The 19,089-nt window shown below is 33.7% G+C and overlaps 1 long non-coding RNA gene across 1 annotated transcript; it reads left to right on the forward strand.

The window, feature by feature from the left end:
- The first annotated feature begins 3,498 nt into the window (after nt 1-3,498).
- Nucleotides 3,499-4,076, forward strand: LOC123690022. The gene is made up of 2 exons (XR_006750865.1): nt 3,499-3,862; nt 3,972-4,076. It is a non-coding gene; the product is annotated as an uncharacterized LOC123690022 (long non-coding RNA).
- The last annotated feature ends 15,013 nt before the right edge of the window (nt 4,077-19,089 follow it).

Here is a 19,089-nt window from a genome sequence, read left to right on the forward strand (position 1 = left end):
GTAGTAACGGTTTACTGACTTTGAAGAACGTCTTAAATACTGAGGAATATTCGACACGAATGTTTCTATTGATTTCCGCGTTCTCTTTTTAAATCAAAAGATTAAAAATATGGTTAAATTTAAGGGTAATCTCTATATTTTTAAAATAAAAAAACTGATTGGATGTTGCGGTCGATATCTTGTAACAACTGTTAGTGGCAATTTTAAACCTATAATCTAGGTCTAGATTTAAATAAAAAGGGAAAGCTACAATCAAAAGTATGTATAACAATTCAAGTCATGTCTTGAGTACTGTCAAAAAGGTTAAATCAGAGAGAACTTATGTTTTTTGAAAGTTGAGTTTGATTCACGTTCCGATATAAGATTAATAGATTCTACTTTATGATAGACTGGCTGTGTTTGCGATTTTAAATATGGTAATTCGGTATTTTTTTTTTAAATAACAAGCCCTAAGCATATATTTTCACAATAAATATATTATGTTAATTACATTATCGTGGTATGTTTATGATTTCAATTTTACTTAAGTTACTTTAACAAATTTTAACGAGTTAAATGAATTGGAACACTTAAATTTTGTTTCAATCACCCGTTACAGCACTTTAGCTTACCCGCTCTACGCCCTTGACTTGTGAACTGGTTGTATTTTGTAAATGTAAATTTACAATTAATTTCATTTTTTTTTGACGTTCATCAGTGTACATGTTTACCTATATGAATAAAGATATTTTTGAGTTGAGCAATGGATTAATTATTAATTAATATTTCTTGTTTTTTTCGCTATTCACCACACGGCCGACCATATTCATTATTTAGCAAAGTATCGTGCCGGTTAAATAAAATTTTCAACTTGTTGTTTATATTATTCACACCTTTCGAGTTACTACTTCACTTTAAAATGGAATTCACTGCCATCTAGCGAAGCTCTACATAAACAAGGAACAACAATGAATAAGGATAATAGTAGTTAATTTTACTGTAACTAGATGACGCGAATTAAAAAACTTCTAGGAATAACGTAGCGAATACGATATGACGACCCAATGAGATCTTTATAATACTCATTTACATAGCAGTCAAACATACAGTATTTACAAATTTCTTAACCTATATAGTACTAATAAAAATAATTTAATTTTTTTTTACAATAGTGGATTTGCCTTTGGGTAATAAAAGTTATCTAGTACAACAAACTGTCTTTTATTAAGTCCAGAGCAGAGAGAGATGTTACAACACTTCTAGAAAGGCGCGAAATTTACCATAGAATATACAGGATAAATTATAGACAACTTATATTTTAACACTCCTACCAAATTTAAGCCTTTCATCAGTTTTACATAGAAACAAAGGTTTTATATTGTACTATTACAATGAAAACTTAACTGAAGTTTACTTACAATGAAAACAATTTAATGTTCTACAATATAGTAAATAACTATTTAACACAAGTACAAATTAATTAACAAGTTTTGACATTCCAATATTATTTCTCATAAATATAAACTTTTCTTTGGACAAGGCTTTTGTAAACATATCAGCAAACTGACTGTTAGTGTGTACATAGTTTAGACTAATTATATTTTCGTAGTATTTTCCTTTTATAAAATTATACTTGATATCAATGTGTTTACACCCCTTATGAAATTCGCTGTTTTTAATTACATTTATTGCACTCTGATTGTCCATATTTATGCACACTGATTTTTGACTAAATTCACCTATATCACTGAGTAACTGTCTAAGGCATAGCTAAGCATACTTTCTTTGATTGCAACACAAGCAGCAATGAACTCTGCTTCTGCTGTGGAATGTGGATAGAGCCACAATAGGCTGACGTTGAGATGACCAAGTGATAGCTGCTCCACTTTTGAGGTAAACATAACCTGTTATTGAACGTCTCTGTTCCAGGTCATTAGCAAAATCTGAATCGCTGTATCCAGTTAAATCAATACTGTCAGAGTTAGATGTATAACATATTCCATAGCTTTTTGTCTCTTTCAGGTATTTAAATATTTTTTTTCAGATTCCAATGTGAGTCATCATAGAAATGTATGTATCGACTCACCTGATTCACAGCAAGCATTATATCAGGTCTACTCACTGTTGCGGCATGTATCAGTGATCCAACTGCTTCTCGATAAGGATAATTTTTCTTGGTTGCATTATCAGGCTTCTGCAACTTCACATTTGGGTCAGCAGGTACATAGTTGGGGTTGGCATCTTGCATGTTGAATATCCTTAACAACTGATTAATGTATTTAGTTTGATGAATAAGTATAAAGTTATTATTTTTCTCAATTTGCATCCCAACAAAATTTGTTACCTCAGAGAATACTTTTATTTCAAAGTTTATTTGTAATTCATGAATTACTTTCATCATTGCAGATTTATTTTTGCAGAACAGAAGTCCATCGTCGACATAAAGGCACAGGTAACATTTGAGATCATTTATTGTCCCAATATAAACGCATTGATCCGCATTGCTTTTCTCAAAACCAAACTGATTGAGAACTGAGCTAAATTTAGTGCTCCAGCATCTTGGTGTCTGTTTTAAACCATATAATGATTTTACAAGTTTACATACCATATTAGGCTTACATTCTAGTCCCTCAGTAGCTGTCATCAGAATGTTTTCTTTTAACTCTCCATACAGAAAAGCAGTAATTACATCAAATTGAATTATTTCATGTTTCCAATATTCAGACTAGGCACTTAATACTGCATGCCAGTTGTTTCTCCACTTGACACTTGAATTCTTTAAATTTTTCTAGTGCATCAGATTTCTTGTGAAGAAAATAAACAAACACTTTCTTTGAATAGTCATCAATTACACTCATAGCTGGGAAGACGAGATAAAGAAAGCAGCTGGTCTCAACTGGATCCAAGTGGCTCAGTCGAGAGAGGACTGGCTGTCCTTGGAGAAGGCCATTACCCATAGAGGATATATTATTGACTAAGCTTGCCATTGCAACAACCACATTGTTTTTATTGAATATCAAACAACCATTGTTCTTGAATTTTACCTGACCTCCATTTTTTATAATCTGTCTGACTGATAGCAGATTTGCTGCTAGTTCAGGTACATACAAAACATTTTGAAACAGAATTTTGTTGTACTGACCTTTATTATTGCACACATCCAATGTCAACTGAGGGGTAAAATTTACAATTCAGTACCTCGATTTTGAGGTCAGAGGACGTGAGGACAGAGCTACGTGCCAAAGGACAGGCATGAAATGCCTGTTCTTTGGTACAGCGGGTGGGGGCTGCTCTTCCTTCGCGCCGGAGCCGTTCAAAAGCCGACAGACAAGACCGGACCACGTGGATAGTGGGGTGCTCTGATTTTTGAATATAAAATTTAGAAAATAAAGTAAACACTTTATTGTAGTAAAAATTAGCTTTATAAGCTGTAGGAATAAAAAATTAATTCTTTATTATCATCGATTTTTAGTAAGAATTAGCTTTATTGTAGTAGGAATAAAAAAAAACAATTCTTTATTATCATCGATTTTTAGTAAGAATTAGCTTTATTGTAGTAGGAATAAAAAAAACAATTCTTTATTATCATCGATTTTTCATACTAAAAACAATCGATTAATTTTATGCAAAATGTCACATCTCTAGTAAATCTCTAGTAACCAATAGAAAAGTATTAATTGGATAACCAATAGAAAAGTTCGAAAGTTAAAATGGCGGATTGTTTACAAATTTGTACTGTTGCACAAAACATCAAAAAGTGTTTTTAAATATTTAATTAGTGTAAATTACAACTCAGATACCATAAATGACTCCAAATGTCACGGAAGTGTTCAAATCAAGGCCCCCGAGACCCTATCTAGGGGTCTGAATAAGCAAATTCAAGGTAAATAGAAAAGTTTACAATGGCGGATTGTTTACAAATTTCTAATATTGCACAAAATTTCGAAAAAATTTTTAAATATTTAATTTATTTTAAACTACAACTTAAGCAGCAAAAATTACTCCAAATCTCACGGAGGTTTTCGAATCAAGGTCCCCCGAGACTCCTACACACTCAGTTTAATCACAATCAAGGTATTGAATATAAGATCCAACCCCACTCGGCAGCAATATGTCCATATTTATTACATTTATAGCAACGAGGACCTCTTCCAGGATGTTTATTATTAGCCTTATTCTTGAGATTATAGTATGCAGCAAATGCAGATGTATCATTTTCACACACTTTGACATCTTGTAGAATTTTCGACTTAACAGAGTCTGCGCTTATTTTCATACCAGAGCTTTCAATTGCTATAATCATGGGCTTGTATGTTTCAGGTAGACCAGAGAGTAGTAGTGTACCGAGCCACTCTTCATCTACTTTAAAACCGATGTTACGGAGCTTGTGAGCTGTGGTCATAATTTTGCTCACATATTCCTCTACGTTTTGACATCCAGTAAGACTTGTCGTACATAGATCTCGAAGTAAGCCCACGCGGCGTGTTAGCCCCGAATCGTCAAATGACATTGCCAAGCAGTCCCACACTTCTTTTGCAGACTTTGCATCTTGTATGTGAACGTAGTTTACGGAGTCCACCAGCAAGATTATCTTTGATTTTGCTTTAAGGTCACGTTTCAAGGTCACCGGGTGTCAGGTTCACCGGGCTCATGTTCGATACAGTCCCACAAGTCCTCATGTTGGAGATATGTTTTAACTGCGAATCTCCATGTGGAATAGTTTTCCCGACCAGTAAGCTTTTCAATCATTACCAGAGGATTGCTTGACGACATTCTGATACGATATTTGTATAATGTTTAATGATATTTTGATCCGTAAAATCAACCGTAAAGTCACTTTTAGGTCATTTTTACCGGCGTGCTATAATTTTATTGTTCTTTTATTTTACGAATATTCACTATGCCTTTTCAAACTTTCACTCTTTTTATCAGGGCTATACTGGGCCCATAACCTGTTACAGTAGTGGATTTGCCTTTGGGTAATAAAAGTTATCAAGTACAACAAACTGTCTTTTATTATGTCACAGAGCAGAGAGAGCTGAGAGATGCTACAACACTTTAGAAAGGCGCGAAATTTACCATAGAATATACAGGATAAATTATAGACAACTTATATTTTAACAAAATTAATAAGAAGAAAATTTAAGAAAGTTTGGTCCCTGTGGCAGTATACCTTTATCGCCGCATTTATCCGCAACACTTATTCGTTGAGAGAGGAAAGCACCAGCTCTGGGGTCACCGGTACTGTCTACCAGGCGCTAATTCAGATTCTCTACTCCAAAGGGACCAAAATCGAAGTTGGAGGAAAGATTCTATGACAGTCTTTTTTATTCTCCGTCTGCTCAGCGGCCGCTCCCGATTTTGTGCTTGGCCGAGGGAGATGAGACAAGTAGCATCCCATAACAAAGGCCGTCTGACCTGCACTCTTTTGGCAGTGGTATCCTAGGCCACTTACTTCAAACCAATAGGGACACTTATGTGCTGTACATATGTGTGCTCCTAAGCGGAAGCTGATGGCAATTCAAAATGATGCAGGGTCCAAAAGGGTGCCAGGTTTGGTGATGTAGCTTTATAATTAACATTATTTGTCTCATATTGCTGATATTTTATTCTTTATCCATATATTTATTGGTCCATTACGTTTTTATTGCGCCCAGATCAGTGGTCACTCAATTACCCTGGAATCGGTTTACAGGTAGGATGTTTTTGTTGCCTAAACACATTATTATTATTAGACTAACCATAAAACAAATATCTACCCCAGGGCCCAGCTTATTATTACCCAACTTTGAAAGATAGTAGAAGCTCGTAATACCGCAAAAACAGAATCGGCAGCGCTTTTGCAATCTGTCCCATGCGGGGTAACTTCTAAATTCAATATTAATAAAAATATTTTTATATTCATGAAGTATATGTATGCCTTTACCTTTCGTATGTATGAATTGTATCATTCAAATGTGAGAACGTGCTTAATCATTAGATCTGAAGAAACAAAACTTTTATTTATCTCATCATGTTCCTCGTTAAATCACATAGTAATTGTACTTCCAGTGCCACTTGACTATTTCGATGTTTTTATTTTATTACAAACTGCCTCAGAAAAAATATTATGAACTTGCCCCATATATATATTAATTTATTTTGAAACAAAACAGTGTATCTGCATCTTTACAATAAAAATAAAACATAAAATAAACACATTGGATGTATCCACAAAAGGTTTCACTAATATAACTATGTATATGATACAAACAAAACCAAACATGACAACGACACATATACATGTAAGAGTTAGGACATTAACAGTTGTTTTAATTTTTTTTTTAATAAAGCAGTAGAGGAGTGCGAGAGAGGGTTAATGTTTTTGACAGAATCGGTATATTTAAAATTGGATATTCAACTACGATATTTAGGCTTATTTATTAAACTTTGGAGCGTGTCTAAAATTTCGTGAATCTCGAGACAGTTTCTCATTTAAGCTTTAAAATCAATATTCTAAGGGGATGGTAAATATAATTTATACATTAAAATAGGTCAGTCAGTATTAAAGTCGGAATAATTTATATAACATACTTTTATAGATCATCCATATTCATCTAATGTTAAGGCTACCTGACTCAGTCACTGATATAATTTAATCAGTGTGCAAACGTGCTGATTTGTAGCCACAGTGCTTGTGCTGTACAAAAAATATATCAATGGCGCCACGAACTCTCTCAGATTTCTGAATCTGTTTGATGATATTTTTTTTATATCTAATAGGCTAGTAGGTAGTCTCCTGTGCCTGACACACGCCGACTGTTTGCGTCCACGATATGTCAGTTTCCTCACGACGTTTTTCTTCAACGTATGGCCCAGTGTTAAATGGGCACACAGAAAGAATTTCCATTGGTGCACAGCCCGGGATCGAACCTACGACCTCAGGTATGAGAGTCGTACGCTGAAGCCACTAGGCCAACACTGCTCTTTTTAAATTTAATCGTGAATAAAATCATATCGTTGATAAATTCACTATCAAAACCAATTGTAACATCCATAAAACCATGTAATAAATCGATTTCATAACTCATTCCAGTTAATACTGAAATGAAAAATGGAAAAGTGGAGTCAATCCATTTTGAATATTAATTGGCTCTTAGCTGAAATACCTAGTGTTGACATGCAAGAGATTTTATTAATTGACTTCGGTACTATATTAAGGGAATCGAATATTTTTGTAAAAGGATTTTTTAATCCTCTTTGCCTCATTGATGTTTGATATTTTGCAGCTCCTGTGAGTAGGTATTAAACTCGTATCTGACAGTGCGTCTATACTGATGGCGTTAGAAGACAAAGCTAGTGCACTGGAGGCATTCAGACCAAAACACTGTTGCTTAAACGGCGGTGTTTTTTTAAAATATGATTCCAGCGTTTGGAAAGCAGAAAAAAAGTTACTTTTGTATTTTACCAATAAATGTTGGTTTTCATAGTTTACTCTTATATAAACAGTCTTACGTATTTTTTCATAATTATAATCAAATATCTATGTGTTATTATTATTTCAATGTAACATTTATAGAATGTAGACACAGATAATATAATGACAGGGTGTAAAAAGATACTACGTTATCCCAAAATATCTTTCAAATGTGAAATTGTTTTAGTATATTATAATTTGTTAATCCCTTACATTTCTCGTCAAGTTGTATGACATGTATTATGTTTACCGTACCCGTAGGGAAACTCATTGTTTTCATAATAAATTGTCTTTTTGTGAAAACATATAGCCTTTGTTAATCTGGGTTATCCTTTATCTAAATTTAACGGTCGGATAATTTCTATTGTTGTTTTTAATAACACACATTGCTATTAATTTTTAAAAAGCGCTATATACGAGTGTCACTGTCTAAATGTATGTAATATGTGAGTTTTGTCTAAATGGCTATATGTCTAATGTATATTTGCACTTCTTCTTACAGTAGTTGTCTGGAGATCGATCGAAATCGATAAGGCCGCCTATTGCTTTTCTTTTTATTAGGTCAATTGTATTCTATTTCTGTATACAATTACAAATAAATAAAATATAATAAACAGGAATACGAAGAATTTTGACATTGACAGCTTTGACATTTAGGTTATTCCTAACCTAACTTGTGAAACGTAAATGTTTTGGATTTTACACACACACATTTTTGTACACTTGATAGTGACTGGGATATTACAAAAATCTTAATTTTTAAATATCCTAAAACTCCGAAAAAAAAAAACGAAACCAAAACTCAAAAATAGTGCTATTTCTTTTTTAGGATTTATTTATTTGATTCTTGCAGGGAAAAATAAAATTCTTCTTATAACAAGTCACATTTTATGACTTTTTTTTTTTTATATAGAACAGGGGGCAAACGGGCAGAAGGCTCACCTGATGTTAAGTGATACCGCCGCCCATGGACACCCTCAATGCCAGAGGGCTCGCGAGTGCGTTGCCGGCCTTTTAAGAATTGGTACGCTCTTTTCTTTTCTTCTTTTTTTTACTTAGTCCAAAGAAATTAAATTTGCTGCGAATATAAAAATCAGTTATTATACAGTTTTCAGTACGAAGCAAACCTGGCGCAAACAATGGCAGACGACGCAAAGAGAGTCGGTAGGACTTTGAGCGAGGCTCAAGACCGAACGCGATGGAGACGCCCTCTGCCCCACCTAGGGGTTATAGGACATTAACTAACTATATACAGTTTTTATTTCATTCCCGGCATTCTCACTGTATAATCGCACCTACATACTAAAAATCAATCGGTGCACAGGAATCAAACAGACGACCTCTTGCTTAGTCAGAATCAAGCACCTAATACAAGTACTACTTAAATGCATATGATGTGTAAAGCAAAAATGAATAGCAAAATAGCTTAATTTACAACGAAATATCAACATTGCCGACAAAAGTCTATTTGTATTTTTGGAGTCCAATTTGTTCTCAGTACAAATAACGTATGCCAATGAAAGTGACCTCCAAAGGGTTGACATGAAAATATTGACCTGGAACTTGATAAATAGTGACAAATTCCGATCTGATAAGAATTTTATGGGCTCAGGAAAACTCTTTTTCTCACAGTTCTGTTAAGGGAAGATATGCCAAGTGATTTATTTCCGTTGATAGTTTTATAAAGATCTGTTTTTTTCTTTTGTTTTTAAATACAAAATAAATATTATAATAATAATTGAGGTGTCAGCATATAAGCTATGGTATAAAGCATACGTACATGCAACAGTTGAATAATATATTAATTTAGTCCAATAGTATTCTGTTATAAGTAAACCTATAATAAATATATACAAGATCCAAATGAACAAAAAACATCCCTTACTAGAAATCTATATAGTTATAGTAAAAATAATTAAAAATGTAATAACTTTTTTTAAACAAATTTAAAAAGTTTGGTCCATATGCCAGTGTACCATAAACACCAGTGTCAGCATTTACTAGTTGTATTGCGAAACTTCTTCGTTGAGAGAGGAAAGCACTAGATATGGGGTCTACGGTTCTATCAGGCGCCTGTGCACTTGAACCCCAAGGCCCAAGAGTCTCTCGTTTTATTACAGTATTTAATTGTAATAGAATTATTACTATAATTGTTATCATTATATATTTTTGTTATTAATGGCTTCGAGAAGTTTCACATCAAAAATATCCCTTACATCAGAACTACACTCACATAATAATATCATCGTTTACCAAATTGCATTCTGAGAGCCGCTGAAAACTTAATACAACTATTCATTGATTTCATCCGGGGGCCACATTGAAAAACGCACCTTATCACACAATATCACAGTTTAAATTATTATTATGGTACACGGAGCTGAAATGATTTATGCATCGGTCATGTCAAAATGGACTTTAGTGCTTTGACGATAAGATGTACATTTTTGGTGGAGGAAGCGCATTCCCGGGCGAATGAGACTGTATTCCCTCTCGAATAATCGATATTTGACGTCTGGCCCGGCAGGTGCCTGCAAGTAAGGTTGGTTAGTGTACTACGACTATTGAGCTCACGACTAATATATCCAAATCGAATCTTTGTTCATTTTAAGATTTCTTTTATTACAGGCATCAGTGCGTTGTATATTGATACTAAATATGTGTGTAGGTTTTTGACAACATTATTGCAGCGGCGAAGACAAAGAAAAGTAGACTGAGGGGCCAGTGGAATGCGGCGTAAAAAGATGGAAACGCCACACACCGATAGTACGTCTTATCACCTGTAATCGTGGGAGAAGACTACAAATAGAAGCAGTTGTAAGCTCTGCACAGAAGCTAAAGAATGGGCAAGGGAGACAGAGTGGTGTTTAGGGTATGGGTGCGGGAAGGACAGAAAATAAGAACAGACTATGGGTACTTGGATGGTGTGAACCATTCAATTGAATATTTTACAAACAGCCTTCGTATGTTCTACATGTTCTAGTCTTGATGTATATAATATGTATTTTTGTATTAGTAACTGTTATACATTAATCGCAAGTTCTTTTAATGCAAAATGTATGTATTTTTAATTAAAATTGAATATTATTTAATTGTGTTAAAACGATCGTGTGTCTAAATTGATATCTAATAAACAATTAATATATAAATTGTGCATATATTATGAATAAGCTCGTTATTGTAAACAGTATAGAGCTAGTCTCAAATTGGTGTTGCAATGTTTATTTTTACTGATGATATTTATTTATTAATTTACAGAAAATTATCCTTACATATTAAATAGTACTAGGCCAATACAACGTCGAGAAAAGAATATATTATATTGTCAACATGATGCTTAAAATCATACATCAAATAAACTAAGCGGAAAGCAATTTCTATGTTCTTTTTATCAAATAATTTGTATGTTTGGATTTATGCCGTATACAATCTTACAATTGGAATCGTAAAGACCAAGCACTTTACAATGAATTAAATTTAAACCATAGTGACTTTTAAGTCGTTTTAAAATCGCAAGCGTATCGAACGAACATTAGGAAAATGTAACAGGCACTCGCATGAATGAGCTGCGTTGCTCACTGTACCGTGCTGTATCTAATTGTGGAACACTGTACGGGATATCTGGAGCAGTAAAATTATTACCTAGGCTGTCTTCACGGTACGAATAAGATTTTTTAAATTTAGAATTCGTAATATTATCTATTCTTTTATATTTCGTTTTTAATGTACGAACAAAGAGGTTTAATTACGTAAGATGAAGAAGAAAAATCGTCATACATTCATATAATTTAAACAATAATTTGATTGATTGTAATGTTAAGGTTTTAAATGATGTAGTCAATAATTAATCCAATTATAAAAAAAATAATCTAGGTAATAATTTATGACACTTAAGTAATAATTTATCTTTTAACTAGAGACTTAAATTGGTTTGGCCTGAAAATCTTTTTGTTTGCTATCAGTCTCCCGCTAAGAATTAATAATGGCCCTTTTTCTCCCGTGTTAAAAATTGTTGGGCGTTTCCATTAAAACATTCTGAGGAAAAGATATGAGGCAGGTACTAAAAAAGAGTTTTAACTGATTTAATGACACTTTACATTTATTATAAATCACAGAATCAAGTACATACCGTTTTTTGAAAATGTTAACACTTCGGTTAATTAACATAACAAAAATTAAACATAAAATAAAAGGAAGAGCAACTGGCAGCCTGGAAAAAGTATTAAATTAAATAAGGTAAGCAGGAAGTGCAAAAATACGTATATTACATAGTACAGTTTTTAAGACCAACAGAAACAAAAAATGCAAGAAAAGGATACATGAAAGGATACATGAAAAGTGTATATGACTCACGATAATTTTAGATAATTTATGTATATTAAATAAAATCAAACGATTTAAAATTAATTTCGTAAATCTTTGTTGCTTCAAAATGAAAAAAAACCACAACACACATAACAAATATTGATCTCATCATCACCTTATGGCGGGAAATGAATGCGGAATTCAGGAAAAACAGTAAAAACCGGTTATAAAATTGCCGTATTGTAAATAGGCCGTAAAGGAAAATTGGCAAAGATAAAGCAATTGTACTTTGTAGATATGAAGTAGAGGCTCTTTAAATAGCTCTATAGTACAAAAAAATAATATGCAGTCCCCCCTTCATGGGTAAAGGCCTTCTCCAGTTTTTTTTCAAATAACTATCTCAAAGGCTTTATTTCTCCATTTAAAGCAAGTTATTTATTCCTAATTTAAATGGATTCTCTTAACAATGGGTCACATTAATTACATTTTCTTGAACCAGAATAATACTTGCGTCTCTTTCTTTTCTACAAAGTACTTAAACAATACTTCATAACACATAGTACTTGTTATGAAGTATTGTTTGGGTTAATACTTCCTGGCTCCTTTCAACATATCACTTTGATGGCTAAAATAGGTAGTCGCGTCGGCTTATTTCCTCATAAATATAAAAAAATCTTTTTATACACGATTGAATTATTTAAAGTCTCTCTTATGTATTTATTAGTAGTTCTGTTCGGTTTTGCCGATATTACAAAAATAACAATTTCGTACATTTTTCTTTAGGTTTCATTGCATCTGCAAATATGTTAATCTTTGATAGTTTCCCCCAGGCACTAGGCCCTATCCCCAAGCACTACTGAAATAAGAGGGTAGTTTACAACGCATGAGGGAAAACTTTACGTGTTCTTTGTGTTACCCTTTATTTGGGGAAGCAAAGTGCTGAAAAATAGGGTAAATTAATTGAAATTGCAAATATCTGGAAATGAGTATTGAAAATATAGAAAGTGTCTTTGTCTAAATAGACCATCATAACTGTCCTATCCCTTTATTGTGGGTAGGACTTCCATTCTTGATTTGGTAATTATAGGAATGCCTGACATCGTTATAAAATACCAATGTTAGAAATTGGATCAAATTTTAATATTAAATTAAATGTATTAAATGTTTGAAGGGATATATTTCGATAAACACAAATGCTATTAATATAATGTTTGCAATAATTAAATAATCGTCACATCCACAGGAACCAAACCTTTTAAATTTTTAATAATTATTATTATTAGGTATTACTCAGTAGGTTAGTAATACTTTTAAATATAAAAAATGTCTTCAATTAAAGTTTATATAACTTTGTAAGCGGTATAATTAGCAATAAGCTTATGTGATCTTGAGCCCGATATTAGCTGTGGCTGTTGAATAACACTATGTATTATCAAATGTCTTTTAAAAGCTTTATTGAGGTTGTCGATATACGGTATTCAGGTCGATGCCTGATGACAGAGTAATTGTAAATTAATTTAATTATTTAAATATCGAACCGTGAATCATCTTAAGTCTGTAATCAACGTTCAAAGAACCAATTAATCATTTAGAAAGTCACAATTGAATGATTCGTTTCCATTTAAAGCCAGCAATTACTAACATGGGGACAACTAATTAAGCAAAGGGTCCAAAGTTTATTTAAATTTTACTTTGATGCGTCCGGTCAGCTCATTGAATATGTATTTAGAAATAAACGATTTTCCGTTTCGTTATTGCTCTATTTTCTCAACGTGATTACTTTTGTGACGGATTAATTAAATGCATTAAATAATTAAGTACGGCTAGCGAGTTTTTTATTCAATACATCAACAACAACATCAACAGTACATCATCATGGTAGGGGAGCCCACGATGCTAAATGGGGATTTACTCGAGCGTCGTGGAGACCTATTGGGTTGCAAAGCTTAGATGATAAGAAGAAAAAAATGTTATATGATATATACCTTTTCATCGGTGGGGAAAGCGGCTATAGATGTTTAATTATGTAAAAAAAAACTGTTGCATGGACATACTCGAGCGCGTCAGATATTGATAGCATCAATGTCCTACCTATTTTTAATAATGTACGTATGTTAATCTGATGATTTGCATGGTGGGGGTGGTTGTACGTAAGGGTTAAAAATGAAAAAAAAAAAAATTTAATCGAGCGCGTCAGGTTTTCTAAGGGGGTGTTAAGTGCACCAAAACAAAAGCTCTCATTCCATAATCTGACGATTTCGATCTGACGCAAACTCGCAGCCATTATTATAATGTGCAAAAAAAATTCGCCATTTTGAAATACTCGAGCGCGTCAGCTTAAGATATATATGGTTCAGATTTATATTCTAAACGTACTGTCTCATAATCTGACGATTATCTAGAGGGATTTGCCTGATCTGACAAAAAAAATATTAGAAAAACGGTTCACCCTAAAAGCCATCCCTGCAATTCCATTCCTGGGCGCTTAAAATTGTACTTATGAGCTCGCTGAGTTCAAAGAAATAATATTTCTATGCGTTTGAGTTCTCCCAGCTCGAAAGTCTGATAGAAGTTTCATAGAACACTATTTTTGAAATTTTCAAACCCCAATAACTTTTGAATGGATCAAGCAATTTTCCCGCGGTTGACGGCGGTCGACGCATATTTTAAGCTAATTATTTAATTTAATCAAAAACGATAATCCGATATGAAATGTCGAAGTTATGTGATAGAAACACTTTTTTCAGTTTTCTTTCGTTCACGATATCTCTCGAACGAATCAACCGATTTTGACCAGTTTGGTGGCGATCGACGTCGTTTTTCAAGCTTAAAGGTAGATTAGTTTTTTGAAGTTGATGAATAAAGCCGTTTAAAATTTATTGCAAAAAAACACTTTCAAGAAAACAAATTGTTATTTTTATAGATTTTTCAAAATTTCTGAAAATCTATCGGTCCGAATCGGTTCAAATTCACATGAAATCTAATTTTGAGGGAAACGCGGAGAAGGAAATGTAGGCATCTCGCAGCTGCACGCGTTTGTCGCACGAACTTTATCGACGAAATTTTGTTATTTCGGCTTGCGGAAATCGTCAGATTATATATTTTTCAATATTCTTGAATTATTTCATTCAAAATAAAAAAAAAATTAGCTACGCTCGAGAATGTCAAGATGACGTTTTTTTTTACAACTTTGCTGCCCTCCCCTCTCTTTACATCACTCTCAAATTGTCAGATTAGTGGAATATACACTTTTTAGGATGTGATTAACTCACACTACCTTAATCTGACGCGCTCGAGAATGTCTGATGATCAATTTTTTTTTACTAATCTGATCCTGTATCCTTCACGGGCGGCCTTATATATGGGCCTCATATTTGGTGGAGGTACTTAACCGGGTACAAGATATCCCCCTGTATATTAATCTGCCGCGCTTGAGTAAATCCCGAAATCCCCTCTTGGGCTCCCCTACTATCAACAGCTAATTTCAAAAATGGTATTTGAAACTTTACGAGTTGCAATACACACTGTGAGTGATTTTTCTTTAATGAATTTTGATGTACCTATTGTAACTGTTAAAGTAAATATTTCACATTTACAATAGATTATTGATGTTTAACTATTTAAGAGTTAGTATTAAAATATAAAAGAAATCGACAGAAGAATAGCAAAAGTATAGTGGCACATAAAAAAATTGATAAAATTGTTATGGTTTATTATTAAATAAAACAAAATTAGTACATATTATTTGAATATTTATAAAAGAGGCCATAAACAAGCTAGCTAATATGATAAGATAATTTAAATATATTAAAGTAAATGAATATGGGTGCCAGGAGGATTACGATTTATACCATATATGTAGCAAAAAGCTAAGGAATACAGCTTTAATAAAAGCAACTAAGAAATAAGCAGGGCTGCAACAGCTGTATTGCAAGAGATACCAGACCCAGGTTCCTATAAGAAGATTGAAATAGTTTCTTAAGGCAATTTCTGCCGCGTACCATCATTATAGTGTGAAAAAGTATTCGACTTAAAAGGCTACTATTATTTTATATATATATATATATATATATATATATATTCATTTATTATCAGAAAACAAGGTTCCATAATTATTTGTTAGTAACAATTTACTTAATAGATATGTTAGTACAATACATTAAAATCACAATTATGATAATTCAGATTCAATTTCATGTCAATTATTCATTCATTAATAAAGATAAAGTAGTAAATATCATTAATTAAAAATTTATGTTCAACCATATCCCATATTTTAATTATAAATTAAAACTACTTAGCACAGCGGTTCGACGCCATAACATGAGATGAGATCCAATGCTTGAGAACTTGCAGAATGCTGCTCGCACTGCCACTCACACGGCACATCAGAGACGCCACTCGTTTACGAATTATAGATGGAAAATCATCTATTCGCGCTTCCGCAAACATGCCTGATGCGCTACAAAAACGCGGCAGCCCCAGCAGCATCCTGAAAGCATTATTATACTGTATGCGAAGAGCGCTGAATGCCCGTTGAGTATAGTCGGTCCACAAGCTGCATGTGTAAAAGCTCTGGCAATAGGCCCTAAATAGTGTAAGCTTGACATTTTTAGAGCATTTAGCAAACCTACGAATCAACATGTTACTCCTGACAGCCAGCGCCCTTCGCTCCCTTTCAACATCCATATCGTCACTCAGTGAATCAGTGACCCAGTGTCCCAGATACTTAAAACTAGAAACTACTTTGAGTACTCTGCCTCCAAGAGAGACAGGCGGTATTTGTTGTTGCTGTTTAGTTCCCGCCTTAAATATAAGCAACTCACTCTTAGCAGCGTTGTATCTGAGACCATGGGCCTCCGCATAACGCTCACAAATGCTCAAAAGTTTTCTTAGGGCACTGATTGATGGGCTCAACAACACCATATCATCAGCGTAGCTTATATTGTTGATGATCATCCCATCTATAGAGCATCCTACCATGGAGTCATTGAGCTCACCAATCAGCCTGTCCATATACAGATTGAAGAGCTTTGTTGACGTTATCCCCCCCTGTCTTACTCCACACTCCATTCTGTATGTTTGTGATAGTGATCCTGCCCACCGCACAACATTTTCTTGAGACCCATAATAATAATAGCCTTTATTCAGATAATCTACATTACATATTTTATACATTTAAACAAATTTTCATTTTAATCTAATTCAGGTGCATCTGTGTGCCCTTTTTTGGCAAAGGCCTCCTCCAAATCCCGCCATTCCTCTCTACACTGTGCCACTCTCTGCCATGTACCACCTGCCGTTTCTTTAATGTGGTCAATCCACCTTCTCAGTTGTCTCCCTCTTCTTGAGACCCATGCCAAAACTTAAACAATTCTATAAGCTCACAAGGTAAAGTTGTGTCTTCGTACAGCTTCTGCCATAGCTTTCCATAAGACACTAGGTCGAAGGCCTTGGACAGGTCAAGGAAACATGCATAAACAGGTGTTTTCCTGTCTGTATAATACCTGACAGTGTGCTTAAGACAAAGCACAGCTGTTTCAGTGGAAAGTCCTGTCTTAAAGCCAAACTGCGCATCATGGAGACAAAGATGTTTATTAAGGTGTTTGTCCAGCACACTATCCAGCACCCGAGCAACAATGGTGGCCAATGAAATGGGTCTGTAATTATTGATATCGGACATATCACCCGTACAATTTTTTACAATTGGCACCACCAAAGTTCTCATCATACTACTAGGTAAATATGTGTGCCGCAGACAGAAGTTGAAAAGCATGGAAAGCACTCGAGGCAAATGAACACCCGCATGCTGTAGATGTTCAATGCTAAGAGAGTCATGGCCCGGCGACCTGCCACGTGCCATACCTTTCACTGCAGCATCGACCTGACTACTAGTGAAGAGGACTTGACTTAAACTGACTTAAATTAGGTTATCACTGTAATTATAGTAATTCCTATCTTATAAGTGATTTCACCACATCCATCCACCCACCTTCGCCGTGGCCTACCAAGGCTTCTTTAACAAAAGTATAGCCAGTTTCAGCGAATAGTTCGTAGGTTCTACAGCCTCAAGGCTATTTGTTGGAGTGGCGGTTTTTAGGCTTAGTGGCTGAGTTGGTAACTACATATATATAATTTACGGCGAATTCTTTGGAGAACTAAAACGCAAAAAGAATTTAATGTTACTTTATTAATAACTGATTACTGTTATAACTATTATAATAAACTCTTTGTCTTGTAACTTTGTGTAGTACACAATAACTATATTTTAAATCTAGGCAATATTTTAAATGAAAGGTATGTCTGCAAGTACAAGTCACATTCCAGACTGAAATTGTTTTCAGCAATTCTTATTCAAGGGATAACAGATTCCTAAGTATGCCTCTGGAGAATTTCTAAAGGTGAATTTCAATTACAAACCCTCTTCGAAGAACAAACAAGAAATTACACCTTAATTACGATTTAATTGAACAAATAGTTTGATCAAAATATAATTTGTACCTAGACATGGTTTGGTGTATTAAAATTAGTTATAATTTTATTTCTGTAAAATATTAATTTAATTATGATATTACTAAACACTATTTTTCTAATTGGATTCTCAGTAGGAATTATTATAAAAATGGTTGAAGATTAAGACATATTTCTATGAGAGTGCATTTGGTATCTATAATAGGAAACTTGTTTGGGCAAAATAATTTGTTTTTATTCTAAATAGATACTCGTTTTCTTTACTCTGTTCGTTCATAATCAGAATAATAGCATTACCCTAAAACATGAAAAGTTTTGGACTCGAAAAGCCCATTATTTCTTGCAAAAACATAAAGCTTTGGAGTGTCCGAAAATTAAACAGAACTCAAACTCATTTCGCGTTAAGTCTCTGTATCAGAGACACCTGACTGGAACATCGCCGTAAAACGTAATTAATCAAAAAGTTTTTATTTGGGGGGGGGGGGGGGGTCGTTTTCCCCCACAGCGAAATACCACTCCGTTTAGGGGAATCGCTAATTTGAAACGAAACTTTGAACAATATTGCATTGGTTTGTTTGTTCAGACGAATTGTGATGGATAAGAAGCTTTAGATGTTAGAATAAAGTTTGCCACTCTAAACTTTCAGTTAATTAGATAAATATATTTTTTTATTATTTAAAAGATATCTTTAATAAGATATTTGACGTTGATTCTTGAAAATTTTCTTATTTATTAAGTAATCCATAAAATACGCAAAAATGAGTCGTTTTGAAAACTATTCTAGATATTTTTAGAGTGGGGTGCAGCAAAGTTAATACTTCTTTTAACCCATATGTTATAGGCACGATCAGCCTTCATATTCCTGGCACATGTCATTG

The sequence above is a fragment of the Pieris rapae genome, chromosome 19 (genome assembly GCF_905147795.1).
Source record: "Pieris rapae chromosome 19, ilPieRapa1.1, whole genome shotgun sequence".
Classification (NCBI taxonomy): Eukaryota; Metazoa; Arthropoda; class Insecta; order Lepidoptera; family Pieridae; genus Pieris; species Pieris rapae.